Source organism: Macaca thibetana, chromosome 1, assembly GCF_024542745.1.
Source record: "Macaca thibetana thibetana isolate TM-01 chromosome 1, ASM2454274v1, whole genome shotgun sequence".
NCBI lineage: Eukaryota > Metazoa > Chordata > Mammalia > Primates > Cercopithecidae > Macaca > Macaca thibetana.
The window spans coordinates 150,062,524-150,076,436 of NC_065578.1; the positions used below are offsets into that span (position 1 = coordinate 150,062,524).

Consider the following 13,913-nt stretch of genomic DNA (forward strand, 5'->3'; position numbering starts at 1 on the left):
GATGGGCTCCAGAGACAATAATCTCACAGAATTCCATGCATATATATATACACAGGTGCATTTTTCTAAGGATAGGGTCTATAACTTTTACCAGTGTCCTGAAAGAGCCTAGGACAAAATAAAGGTCAGCAGGCAAGTGGCAACCAATTAGAGGATTCCTAACATTCTGTATACTGCTTTACTTACTATAGAATAGGCTGTCCACTGCTATCCAAATATTTGTTCTTGCTTTCTTCCTCAATTTTTATTCAAATGGGTACATGACAGCCCAGGGGTGGGGGCGGAGTGGGGGGAACTGTAATTGCCAGCTTGCTTTGCAGTTAGACATACACATAAACTAAGTTCTGGCAAACAGCATATAAACAAGTTATACTGTAGCTTCCCAGAAATCTTTTTAAAAGACAAATGACATACAACCTCTCTCTCCTTTTCTTCTTCGTCCCTTCCCCCTTCCAAGAAGAACCAAGAAGTGGAAGGTTAAAAATGACACAAACAGGGTGCATGGTGCAAACCTATAATCCCAGCTTCTCAGGAGGCTGAGGCCAGAAGGATCACTTGAGCCTAGGAGTTCAAGTCAGCCTGGGCAACATAGCAAGACTACATCTCATTAAAAAATGACAGGGCAACAAGACAGGAGCTTGGATTCCGGGTCACTGCAGCTGCCACGCTTGAGGCTACCTCCAAACCTTTTGCCATGAGGAAGAAATTGACTTCTATCTTAAGTTTCTCACAAATAACCAAACTCAACAAAATCCATTATGCTACATTTGTTTTTGTTAGTTCTCAGTTCAAGTGCGACAATTAATTAAATTCAACCCTCCCAATAACAATACCAAATCTAAAATGACACTACTCACTTACCTATCACTAATATTATCTAGAAACAAATTTGCAAGAGCCCCAATAGGTAAAACCAATTCTCTGGCTTGAAAACAATCTAAATGAGTTAATCTTAGGAAAAAATCTACTGGTCAGCTAGATTAAATGCTCATTATTCCTTATTTTGCCTAAATAAGAAAGTATGAATCAGTGTTTATGATTATAGTACAACATATTTATCCCTTAAAAAAGTAAATTCAAGTGCCTATAAATTAATATTAATAATTGCGTAAACATCTAAAAGCTTAGAACAGTAACCCAGAAAATGCACACATTATTTTATGCTTCGACCCACTAGACTACCTGAGAATATCTTTAAATGCATTAACTACTTGTTGAGAAATCTTAACGGAAGTGTTCTTAATATTTAATAGTACCCTAAAAAGATCTTATTTCTATCTGAAACAAATACAAAAAAAATTAGAGGCTTTAATCTTCCCCATTCAGCTAAAGTAAAACACTTAAGCAATGGAATAAATGCCAAAAGCATATCTTCTTGTACTTCTATTGATTTATTGTTTCTATTCCACTAAACTTTGACAAGCAGATATGAATTGAGACATTTTTTTCAGAATAGTGCACAACCAAAAATAAAGCGTTATGCATTAAATAAGCTTCAATTACATTGAATCCTATCATCAGAACAAATAGGATAAAGGAACATGCTCATTTCTTTGTTCCTAAAATACTTCAGAATAACAACAGAAGAATGGTATTAAGTGGGCAAAGGACATGAACAGACAGGCACTTCTCAAAAGAAGACACACAAGCAACCAACAAACATGAAAATATGCTCAACATCACTGATCATCAGAAAAATGCAAATCAAAACCATAATGAAACACCATCTCACGCCAGTCAGAATGGCTGTTATTAAAAAGTCAAAAAATAACAGATGCTGGCGAGGTTGCACAGAATAAGGAATGCTCACAAACTGTTCGTGGGAGCGTAAATTAGTTCAGCCCCTGTGGAAGGCATGTTTGAGATTTTTCAAATAACTAAAAATAAAATTACCATTTTACCCAGCCATCCCATCACTAGGGATATACTCAAAGGAAAAATAAATCGTTCTACCAAAAAGTCACCTGCACGCTCATGTTTATCATAGCACTATTCATGATAGTAAAGACATGGGATCAACCTAGGTGCCCATCAACAGCAGACTGGATAAAGAAAATGTGGTACATATACACCGTGGAATACTACACAGTCATAAAAAAGAATGAAATAATGTCCTGTGCAGCAACATGGATGCAGGTGGAGGCCATTATCCTAAGTGAATTAACACAGGAATAGAAAACTAAATACCACATGTTCTCACTTATAAGTGAGAGTTAAACACTGGGTACACATGGACACAAAGATGGGCACAACAGACACTGAGAACTCCAAAAGTGGGGATGGAAAGAGGGAGATAACTGTTTTAAAACTATCTATTGGGTACTATATTCATTATTTGGGTGGTAAGTTCATTTGAAGCCCAGATCTCAACACCACACAACATACCCAGGTAACAAACCTGCACATGCACCTGCTGAATCTAAAAAGAAACAATGTTTTCCCGTTTCCTGATAATAATACAATTTTTAAGAGACCATTAACACATGAATTAGACAAACAACTGACTGGGAGAAAACATTTGCAAAACATCAAACTACTGGTATCTAAGATATACAAAGAACTCCAGCCCCACAAAATAGGCAAAAGATGTAAACAGATACTTCAGGGAAAAAAAAAAAAAAAGGATGTATTAGTGGCTAATAAGCATGTGAAAAAATCTTTAGCCTATTAGTAATCAAGGAACTGAAAGTTAAAACCACAATAAGATGCCATTGCACATGCCCCAGAATGGCTAAAATTAAAAAGGCTAATAATGCCCAATGTTGGTAAGAGTGTGAAGCAGCCAGAAATTTCATACATTGTTGATGGGAATATCAAATGACACAAGCACTTTTGGAAAGTCTCTTAGTTTCTTATAAAATAAAACATACACCTATCTTATGATCCAGAAATTATATTCCTAGCTATTTACCCAAGAGAAACATATATCCACATAAAGATGCTTATCATAGACTTAGTTAAAAATCGCCCCAAACTGGTAATATTCCAGGTGCCCATTGACAGGACAGTGGATAAACAGACTGTGGTACATTTAAACCAAACAGCAATAACAAGGAATGAACCTCTGATGAACACAATAGTATGGATGAATCCCAAAAACATGTTGCAGGAGGGAAGCCAGATACAAAAAGTTTGTACGGCATGATTCCATTTAAAATCCAGGACGTACAAAAGTAATATATAGTAGAAAAAGTTCCTTCTAGGGAGCTTGAGGGCAAGGATTGACAGGGAAGGGGCAAGAAGCAAACTTTTAGGTGTTGGTAATGCTCTATATCTTGATAGGGGTTTGCGTTATATAGATATATGTTTGTCACACATACGATGGGACACTTAAGATTTGTGCATTTAACTGTATGTAAACTTATCTAAACAAAATGTAAACAAATATTGAACTCTTATTAATGATAATATGTTCAAGTATTTATAAGTGAAGGACACTGGTATCTGCACTTCATGCTGAAATGCATAAAAACAAGACAGATTATGGAGAGATATGTGATAAAGAAAATATAGCAAAATGTCACTGTACACATCTTTCAACTTGCCTATATGCTTGAAAATTTTCACAATAAAATGTTGTATAAATAAAGTCCACCACAAAGAGAAAAAATAGTACTGGTAGCATAAATGAAAAAACACAGATGAATTTTAATGAAATAATTTCTACAACTAATATATTTAACAAAGACAACCTAATTTGAAAATTTTCAAAAAAGTAGCAAGATTCAATAGTCATCCTAATGACAGACAATAACCTTGCAACTACTCTGTACTTGTGTATCCTTCAACATAATCAAAATTTCACTTGAAAGGCTGTGACAACATGAGAAATCATAATCAGGTGCTTCTCCTACTGCAGCTTTGAATTTCCATTCATAGTACCAATGTTTATTTTCCTGTGAACAGAGTAGAAAAATTATAGGTAAACACAGAAAATGCAGAACAAATTGTTCCCAAGGTTTACTGTGCAACATTATATACCTCATCTTATTGAATTTCAATTTACTGCTCTTCACAGATACTGCATTTTTCACAAACTGAAGATTTGTGGCAACATTTTTCTAACAGCATGTGCTCACTTTATGGCTCTGTGTCACATTTTGGTAAATGTCACAATCAAACTTTTTCATTATTGTTATATCTGTTGTAGTGATCTATGATCAGTAATCTTTGGTACTGGCATTTGCAATACAATAACATTGTTTTGAGGCACCACAAACCACAAGAATATAAAACGCAAACTTAGGTGATAGATGCTGTATGTGTTCTGACTGCTCCACCAACCAGCTGTACCCAATCTCCCTTTCCTCAGGCCGCTGTATTCCCTGAGACACAATAATATTGAAAGGACGCCAACTAACCTCTACAATGGCCTCTAAGTGTTCAAGTGAAAGGAAGAGTTACAGGTGTCTCACTTTAAATCAAAAGCTAGAAATAAGGCAGGGTGCAGCGGCTCACACCTATAATCCCAATAATCTGAGAGGCTGAGGTGGGCTGATCAGTTGAGCCCAGGAGTTTGAGACCAGCCTAAGTAACAGGGTGAAACTCCGTCTCTACAAAAAAAAAAAAAAATTAGCCAGGCATGGTGGCACATGCCTGTAGCATGACTGTAGTCCCCTGTAGTCTCAGATATTCAGGAGGCTGAGGTGGCAAGACACTTGAGTCCCAAAGGTCAAGGCTGCAGTGAGCCATGATCATATCACTACACTCCAGCGTCGGAAACAGAGCAAGACTCAGTAAGGAAGGCATAACACAAACCAAGAAATGTTGAAAGTCAGGCCTCTTGCATCAGTTAGCCAAGTTGTGAATACAAAAAACAAGTTCTTGAAAGAAATTAAAAGCGTTATTCCCATGAACACATGAATGATAAGAAAGTGAAGCAACCTTATTGCTGATATGGAGAAAGTAAACCAGCTCTAACATTCCCTTAAACCAAAGCATACTCCAGAGCAAGGCCTTAACTCTCTAATTCTATGAAGACTGAGAGAGGTGAAGAAGCTGCAAAAGAAAAGTTGGAAGCTAGCTGAGGTTGGTACATGAGGTTTAAGAAATGAAGCCATCACCATAACATAAGAGTGCAAGGTGAAGCGGCAAGGGCTGCTCTGTAGAGGCTGCTTCAAGTTATACAGAAGATCTAGCGAAGATCATTGACAAAGATGGCTACACTAAAGAACAGATGTTTAATGGAGACAAAACAGCCTTCTTTTGCAAGAAAATGCTATCCAACACTTTCATACCCAGAGAGGAGAAGTCATGCTTGGTTTCAACACTTCAAAGCACAGGCTGAGTCTTCTGTTAGAAGCTAATGCAGCTGATGACTTTAAGTTGAAGCCGATGTTTACTGACCATTCTGAAAATCCCAGGGCCTTTAAGAATTAGGCTAAATCTACTCTGCCTGTGTTCCATCAACAGACAAAGCCTCAATGACAGTACATCTGTTAATAGCATGATCTATTGAATATTTTAAGACTACTGTTGAGACCCACTGCACAGAAAAAAAGATTCCCTTCAAAACAAAATTTTTTGAGACAGTCTCACTCTGTCCCAGGCTGGAGTGCAGTGGTGTGATCTCAGCTCACTGCAGCCTCTGCCTCCCGGGTTCAAGTGATTCTCCTGCCTCAGTCTCCTGAGTAGCTGGGATTACAGGTGCACACCACCATGTCTGGCTAACTTGTATTTCTAGTAGTGATGGGGTTTCACAGGGCCAGGCTGGTCTTGAACTCCTGACCTCGTGATAGACCCACCTTGGCCTCCCAAAGTGCTGGAATTACAGGTGTGAGCCACTGCGCCCTGCCCCTTCAAAATATTATTGCTCACTGACAATGAATCTGGTTCACTCGTAGCTTTGGTGGAGATGTACAAGGAGATTAATGATGTTTTCATGCCAGGTAACACAACATCAATTCTGCAGTACAAGGGATCGAGGAGTAATTTTGTACTTTCAATCCTCCTTATTTACCTATATATTTCTGTGTGTATATAATATATATAAGCCTCTCCCTCACCCGCAATTACCCAACATTGATGTATTATTTATTATTTAAGAAATACATTTCATAGGCTAAAGATGACATACAAGTGATTCATCTCACAGAGCTAAGCAAAATAAGTTGAAAACCTTCTGGAAAGGATTCACCATCCTGAATGCCATTGACAACATTTGTGATTCATGGGGGAAGGTAAAACTATCAACTTTTTTTTTTTTCTTTGATACAGTGTCTCGTGCTGTCACCCAGGCTGGAGTGCAGTAGTGCAGTCTCAAATCACTGCAACCTCCGCCTCCCGGGTTCAAGCAATTCTCCTGCCTCAGCCTCCCGAGTAGCTGGAATTACAGGCAAGTGCCACCACGTCTGGCTAATTTTTCACCATGTTTGCCAGGCTGGTCTCGAACCCCTGACCTCAAGTGATCCACCCACCCTGCCCTCTCAAAGTGTTGGGATTACAGGCATGAGCCACCACACCCAGCCAACATTAATAAGATTTTTTAGGTTGATTCTAACCCTCATGGATGACTTTGAGGGGTTCAGGACTTCAGTGGAGGAAGTAACTGCAGATGTGGTAGAAATAGCAAGAGAACGAAAACTGGAAGAGAAGCCTGAAGATGTGACTGAATTGCTGCAATCTCATGATAAAAGTTAAACGAACAAGGAGTTGCTTCTTACGGATGAACAAAGAAAGTGGTTTCTTGAGAAGGAGTCTATTCCTGGTGAAGATGCTGTGAACACTGTTGAAATGACAACAAAGGATTTTGAATGTCACATACACTTAGTTGATAAAGCAGCCACAGGATTTGAGAGGACTAACTCCAATTTTGAAAGAAGTTCTACTGCAGGTAAAATGCTATCAAACACCATCACATGTTACAGAGAAATCTTTTGTGAAAGGAAGAGTCAATGGATGCAGCAAATCTCATTGTTGTTTTATTTTAAGAAATTGCCACAACCACCACAACTTTCAGCAACCACCACCCTGATCAGTCAGCAGCCATCAACATGGAGACAAGACCCACCACCAGCAAAAGATTGCCACATACTGAAGACTCAGATGAAAATTAGCATTTTTAGCAATATAGTATCTCTTAATTAAGGTATGTATATTTTTTAAGACATAGTGCTACTGCACACTTAACAGACTACAGTACAGTATAAACCACAACTTTTATATGTACTGGGAAACCAAAATATTCTGTATGACTCACTTTACTGTGATGGTCTGAATCCAAATCTACAATATCTCTGAGGTATACCTATATATTTGTGTGTGTGTGTATAATATATATAAACCACTCCCCCACCCCCAATCACCCAACAATGGTTCATTAAAAGCTGTGGAGAGGAGGGAATTAAATCCGAACATTCTAACTAAGCTCATTAGTCACTAGAAATAAAGCCTCTCTGTTTGATTTATAACCTGTTTTGGAATCTTCCCTATGTTGTTTTTATTATTTAGAACAACTCCTAAATAGCAGAGTTTACAACTTTTTTAAAATGCACGTTAGTCATCAAAAGCTAGTTCATGGAACTAAAACTTATACTTGACCAGTATGAAATTATCTAGAAAAGCTTAACGCTGACGAATCTTAACTATATCAAAAGTTCATTAACAAAGTAAAAAGAAAGAGAGGTCAAGATTCTCTGCATTAAATTCTCTCTAGCCAAACTGCACCAGGAACATACCTGTAGTTAAACAAGCTGAATTTATTACTTCTTGCAACTAAGGAGAATACATACCATTGGGAACACTGGGGCATTTCACCAAGAGGGTATCAGAAAGGACTTACAGGGCTTTGGACTGTGTTAGCTACTTTTGGGAAGGGTTCAAGAACGTGGGGTTCTGCCCTGGATTGGACGCTGTCAGGAAGTGGAGGTAATCCTATGATTCTCTCAATTCTAATTCTATGATTCTATGATTTTTAATATACCTTACTATGAAGCAGGAAAAATGAAGCAAGGCTAAGGCTGATTTATAAAGAAGCAGTAGTCATTCATTATAACCAGAATGAGGATATTTGACCATTTTTGTGACTTGAACGATGTTTATGTTTTTGTCTGTGTTCAGACATGACTACAGGATGGTCTTGTTTTTGTTGTCATCCAAGGACATGGAGTGATCTTGTCTAATGTTCATGTTCTATGAAATTGTTTGTGTTCAATCGGAGAACAACACAGCCTAACTGTGAATTCCAGGCCAACTCTAAGAAACACCAAGGTCAAACCAGTATAGTGCCTGGCCAGTTCTTAGCTATTGGGAGCTGCCTGTCTCTTTCTCACAGGAAGTCATACTCTGATGACAGATATAACAAACAATGATCTATTCATGAGAAAACAATCAGACAGATATAGCTTGTGAAACTGACAAAACTATTGTTCTACGCTCTTTAAAAATGTCAGTGTTATGAAAAATCAAAAAGAAAAAAAATAAGGACTATTCTAGATTAAAGAAACAAACCAAGAGAGGCATGATTATGAAACAAACAAAAAAAAACAAGCTAAAAGGGACATTTCAAGGACAACTACAGAAATCTGAAGATGGACTGCCTATTGTATAATATTGCATCAATGTTAAATTTCATAGGTGCCATATGGTATTATGATCATAGCAGAAATATGGGGAGTAGGCATGAAATATCATAATGTCTGCATTTTATTCTCAAATGGTTCAGGAAAAAATGAGAAATACACACATAGAGACGGAAATGCAGAAAACGTGGCAAAATGTTAACAATCCGTGAATTTGGGGAAAAAAGGTATATATGTGTTCACTATACTACTCTCTTGGTGGGGGGTGGAGCGTAAATTTGAAATTTTGTCAATTTAAAAACAAAATGGAGAAAAATACATGAGTTAAGTGCTATACTGATGAGATGAATAACCAGGAAGGGTGAACAGCTAACTCAGCTGAAAAGCGGCATGCCAAACTTCCTAGAAGAGACATCTTCTGAAAGCCTAACCAGAAACTCCACAGTGGAGCAACACAAAACTAAAGAAGGAGACACAAGAGAGTAAGGCATGTTAGGGAATGGCAAACTCACTGAGCAACAGGTAATAGCTAACATTAGCTGATATGCGTCTAGCATGGAGCTAAATATAATACAGATATAATTGTCACAACAGTAAGGTATTATCCTTACCTTACCAATACTAGACTCAGATGTTAATTTGTGTAAGATCACACTGGTGGTAAATAGTTAACAAAAGATATGGGTCTAAATCTATCTGACTGCAAAAAATAAGTACTTCTCACCATACCATTAGAACAATAAGTACATCAGCTCGATGATATGTAAAATTACAATAGGACTCCTTTGCTGCTGAAGTTTACTTACTAATGTAAGAGGACCTATAAAAAGGTAGATGATTGGCTGTGTGCAGTGGCTCACACCTGTAATCCCAGAACTTTGGGAGGCTGAGGCAGGCGGATCACCTGAGGTCAGGAGTTTGAAACCAGCCTGGCCAACATGGTGAAACCCCATCTCTACTAAACTACAAAAATTAGCCGGGCACGGTGGCAGGCACCTGTAATCCTAGCTACTCAGGAGGCTGAGGCAGGAGAATTGCTTGAACCCGGGAGGCGGAGGATTCAGTGAGCCGAGATGGCATCACTGCACTCCAGCCTGAGTGACAGAGCGAAACTCCGCCTCATAAAAAAAAATTATTAACCAACAATTCCTTCCACACAACCACAGCTGCTGCCTACAAGGTTAATTACAGTTATCAAATATTACAAATGGACTGTACCATTTATTAAAAGAGATAAATTGCTTACTTATTAAGATTAATAAGAAACTTTCATTCTGTAATATGGAAGGATGTGGAGAAAAGTTTAAGATAATCCATTAGCAGCTGATAATAACAGCTAAGAACTTCAACCAATTTAAAAGCCAGTCTCTTTCACCCAGTGACAAGCTTCTTTTTTAAGAAGCCAGCTATGTATCCTCCAACATTAAAGATAAATGTGCTACATTCCACAGTATACAAAGTGCGATGCAAAAAGTAAAAATATCCCTCCTACCATTCCTTCAGAGGTGACAGACACTATACAAATGTGTATAGGTATGACTCAAATATGTTTATTTACACATACACAGGATCTTACCAAACATCATTATATGCAACATTTGTTTAGCTTAAAAACATATCTTGGACATTGTTCCACACAAGTGTCTTTTTTTTTTTTTTTTTTTTGAGACGGATTCTCACTCTGTCGCCCAGGCTGGCGTGCAGTGGCGCGATTTCGGCTCACCGCAAGCTCTGCCTCCTGGGTTCATGCCATTCTCCTCAGCCTCCTGAGTAGCTGGGAGTACAGGCGCCAGCCACCACGCCCGGCTAATTTTTCGTATTTTTAGTAGATACAGGGTTTCACCGTGTTACCCAGGATGGTCTCGATCTCCTGACCTCGTGATCCGCCCGCCTCGGCCTCCCAAAGTGCTGGGATTACAGGCGTGAGCCACTGTGCCTGGCCCATACAGGTGTATTTCAAACGGCCCCAGAATCCTATTACTTGGCTAAATTATGGCACATCCATATAATCATAGATTGAGAAACACTCAATTTTCAGTTTTCTTCTACTGAATGCTGCAATAAACACACTGTGTATGGGTATATATGTGTGCACATGTGTTCTCTACAAGTCATCCACAGACTGCAGGTAGTCCCTGAAGGGCCTTTCAGGCAATCAACAAGGTCAAACCATTTTCATAATAATACTACAAAAGCAGTTGCATTTTTTTATTGCACTAACATTTGCACTGATGGTCTAAAAGCAATGGTAATAAAACTGCTGACCTCTTAGCATGAAATCAAGGCAACAGCACCAAAGTAAACTTACTTGCAATCATTATATTCCTTACTGCCATTCACTCATATTAAAAAAAAAAAAAAGTCATGCCAGTTTCACTTCGAATGTCCTTGATAAAGCAGTAAAAATTATTAACTTTATTAAATCTCAACCCTTGAGAACATTTCTTTTTTAAATTCTGTGAAATGAAACAAACTATAACTATTCAGATTTGGATATCTGACAGACATTTTCTCAAACATAAACATGGGGCTAACAATTCGAGGAAAATAACCAACAGTAATATTATCAGTGATAAAATTCAAGCTGTCAAACCACTGTGAGCTTGACAGCTTCCCAATACTTTAAAATTTCTTCTTTAGAAATCTGTGATGATATTAATGATTTTTAACACTGTATAATAAAATGGGTAAGCATTTACAAAATCTGCATAATTCAGGAAACCAACATTTTTCAAATGACCAACACGTGATGTTACAAACTCATGCCCAGGTAAAAGATATATTCAAATCTAAGACAGACAAATGGATTGTAATGTAACAAAGTAGTAAGGTTCATTTATAGGGTTCTGATTCCACAATGCAACTAGCCTTCATGAAATTACCACACATCGTTTTGGTGTATCAAAGAATACCTTTAATTATCTGAAAATGGTATTAAAACCCTCCTCCCGGGCCGGGCACGGTGGCTCACGCCTGTAATCCCAGCACTTTGGGAGGCCGAGGTGGGCGGATCACAAGGTCAGGAGATCGAGACCATCCTGGCTAACATGGTGAAAACCCGTCTCTACTAAAAATACAAAAAAATTAGCCAGGCATGGTAGTGGATGCCTGTAGTCCCAGCTACTCAGGAGGCTGAGGCAGGAGAAAGGCATGAACCCAGGAGGCGGAGCTTGCAGTGAGCTGAGATCGTGCCACTGCACTCCAGCCTGGGCGACAGAGCGAGACTCCCTCTCAAAAAAAAAAAAAAAATCCCTTTTTCAACTGCATTATCTGTGTGACCCTGAATTTTACTCATCTACTTCAACCAAAACAACATATCTCAACAGGCTGAATACAGAAACAGATATAAGAATCCAGTTATCTCCTTTTAAGCCAGACATTAGAGATTTGTAAAAATGTAAACCAACAGTATTCTTCTTGCTATTTCTTTTTTGCTTTGAAGAATCATGTTTCATAAAAAGGTCCTTTTATGTTAACATGTAGTATATTTTTTAATTTTATTTAATACATTTTTTAAAAGTTCTAGTATGGTAAATATTAATAGCTATAACCCATATAAACAACAGTCCTTTGAAGTCCTCAATAATTTTTAAGAATATAAAGAGCAATTCTAAGACCAAAACATCTAATACTCATTGATACATATCTCCCATGTAGACATGAGAATAGATGTGTATAAAAATTAATTAAAAACAGAATAGAAAAGGTTTATTTCAAATTGCCCTCCAAAGAAACTGTGTGAATTTATACTCTTCCTGTTATATATCTATTGCTCCATACTAGGTACAATCAAACATTTTAATTTTGGCCTTGGGATTGACTTCCGATGACATCATCACCTATAACTACTCTACCTTTTAAATCTTAACTTGTACTTTTATTTTGCTCAATTTATTTTTCAAGTATTTATATGTCAAGCAGAGTCCTACATGCTGAAGATATATTCATAAAACCGAAGCAGTCTCTGGATCACGCAGCTTAGGGTGTTGTCATGGAATCAAAGAGAAACAGAGAAAATTATAATTAAAGAGCAAAGGAGGGTTCTTACTTTTAGAACACAAGAAAACAATCCTGGCTGTAGGTTAAGAACCATGATTCTTAAAACTCCTCAGACTGATGACTTCTTAAAATTATCTTCATCTTCACATTTAGAGTGCCACAAGTCTTAAAAACTTGACAGTGAGGATACCACATCCTCAAACAGTTCTCTTTCTCAACTCTGGATCCAATGCTCACTTCTTCAACCATAAGACTCTAAGTTTCTTAGAGGAGCTGTTTGCATCATGATATCCTCAGTACCAATTTTTAGAAAGCTTCTTGAATTAAATGTGCCCATAAAATTTCTAGATAATTGATAACTGGACTGAAATTAGTCAAAGATTATTAATAGCTACATGATCCAGAGACTGCTTCGGTCTTATGAATGTATCTTCAGCATGTGGGACCGTGCCTGACATATAAATACTTGAAAAATAAGTTGAGCAAAATAAAAGTATGAGGTAATAGATTTTTGGCATGTAAACATGCTTGCCAGGCACCTTAACAGCAAAATGGGGCCAGGCGCGGTGGCTCACGCCTGTAATCCCAGCACTTTGGGAGGCTGAGGCAGGTGGATCGCCTGAGGTCAGGAGTTCAAGATCAGCCTGGCCAACATGGTGAAACCTCGTCTCTACTAAAAATACAAAAATTAGCCAGGCGTGGTGGCATGTGCCTGTAATCCCAGCTACTTGGGAGGCTGAGGGAGGAGAACCGCTTGAATCTGGGAGGCGGAGGTTGCAGTGAGTCAAGAGTGCACCATTGCACTCCAGCCTGGGTGACAAGGGCGAAGCTCCATCTCAAAAAAAAAAAAAAAAAAGCAAAATGGTGGTCAAAAGCAGTAGTAGTTGCAATGGCAAAGAGCACATACATCTTTAAATGGGAAAGGTATCAAGAAAAAAAAGTAAGGAACCATTGATATTGGATAGTAACTAAAAGAGAAAACAGAAATGTGAAGCACCATGGAGTATAAGATTAAAGGCCATAAGCAGGCAGTCACATGCTAACAGCTTACAATAGTAAGAGTTCACAAACTCCCTAATGCTTGGTAGGGGAACAGAATGGATTGAAGACCCCATCAAAACTAATGGCTCTACTGCTATTGACCTGTTGCCCACATCCCTCAATTGCTTTCACATAAGAAAATATAAATGCTTTTCTTTTTATTATGTGCCCAAGTTACTGCTACTACATATATCTCAAGATATTAAAAAATCATAAATTGTTACTATTAAATATTTGTTAAAATTAAAGAATTGTAGCAATAAGCTTTTGATGATCACTTCATTCTGGCACAAATGCCACTGATGTTGCTATACTATGTAAGATTCTCTGTATCTTGTCCCCAAATCTCAAGGA

General features: G+C 38.0%; 2 protein-coding genes across 17 annotated transcripts in view; one reads left to right on the forward strand and one right to left on the reverse strand.

Annotated features, from left to right (window-relative positions):
• Window positions 1-13,913, forward strand: part of SPATA45 (spermatogenesis associated 45) — an 800,921-nt gene that overhangs the window by 538,395 nt on the left and 248,613 nt on the right. The window lies entirely within an intron of this gene.
• RPS6KC1 (ribosomal protein S6 kinase C1) overlaps window positions 1-13,913 on the reverse strand; it is a 212,977-nt gene that overhangs the window by 161,694 nt on the left and 37,370 nt on the right. For 5 of the 16 annotated variants that reach the window (XM_050761634.1, XM_050761664.1, XM_050761649.1 and 2 more), the window contains one exon: window positions 3,756-3,896. The exons of the other annotated variants lie outside the window; for them this stretch is intronic. The gene's annotated coding sequence lies outside the window, so the exon portion shown is untranslated. The remainder of the gene's footprint in view (window positions 1-3,755; window positions 3,897-13,913) is intronic. 16 annotated transcript variants of the gene reach the window in all.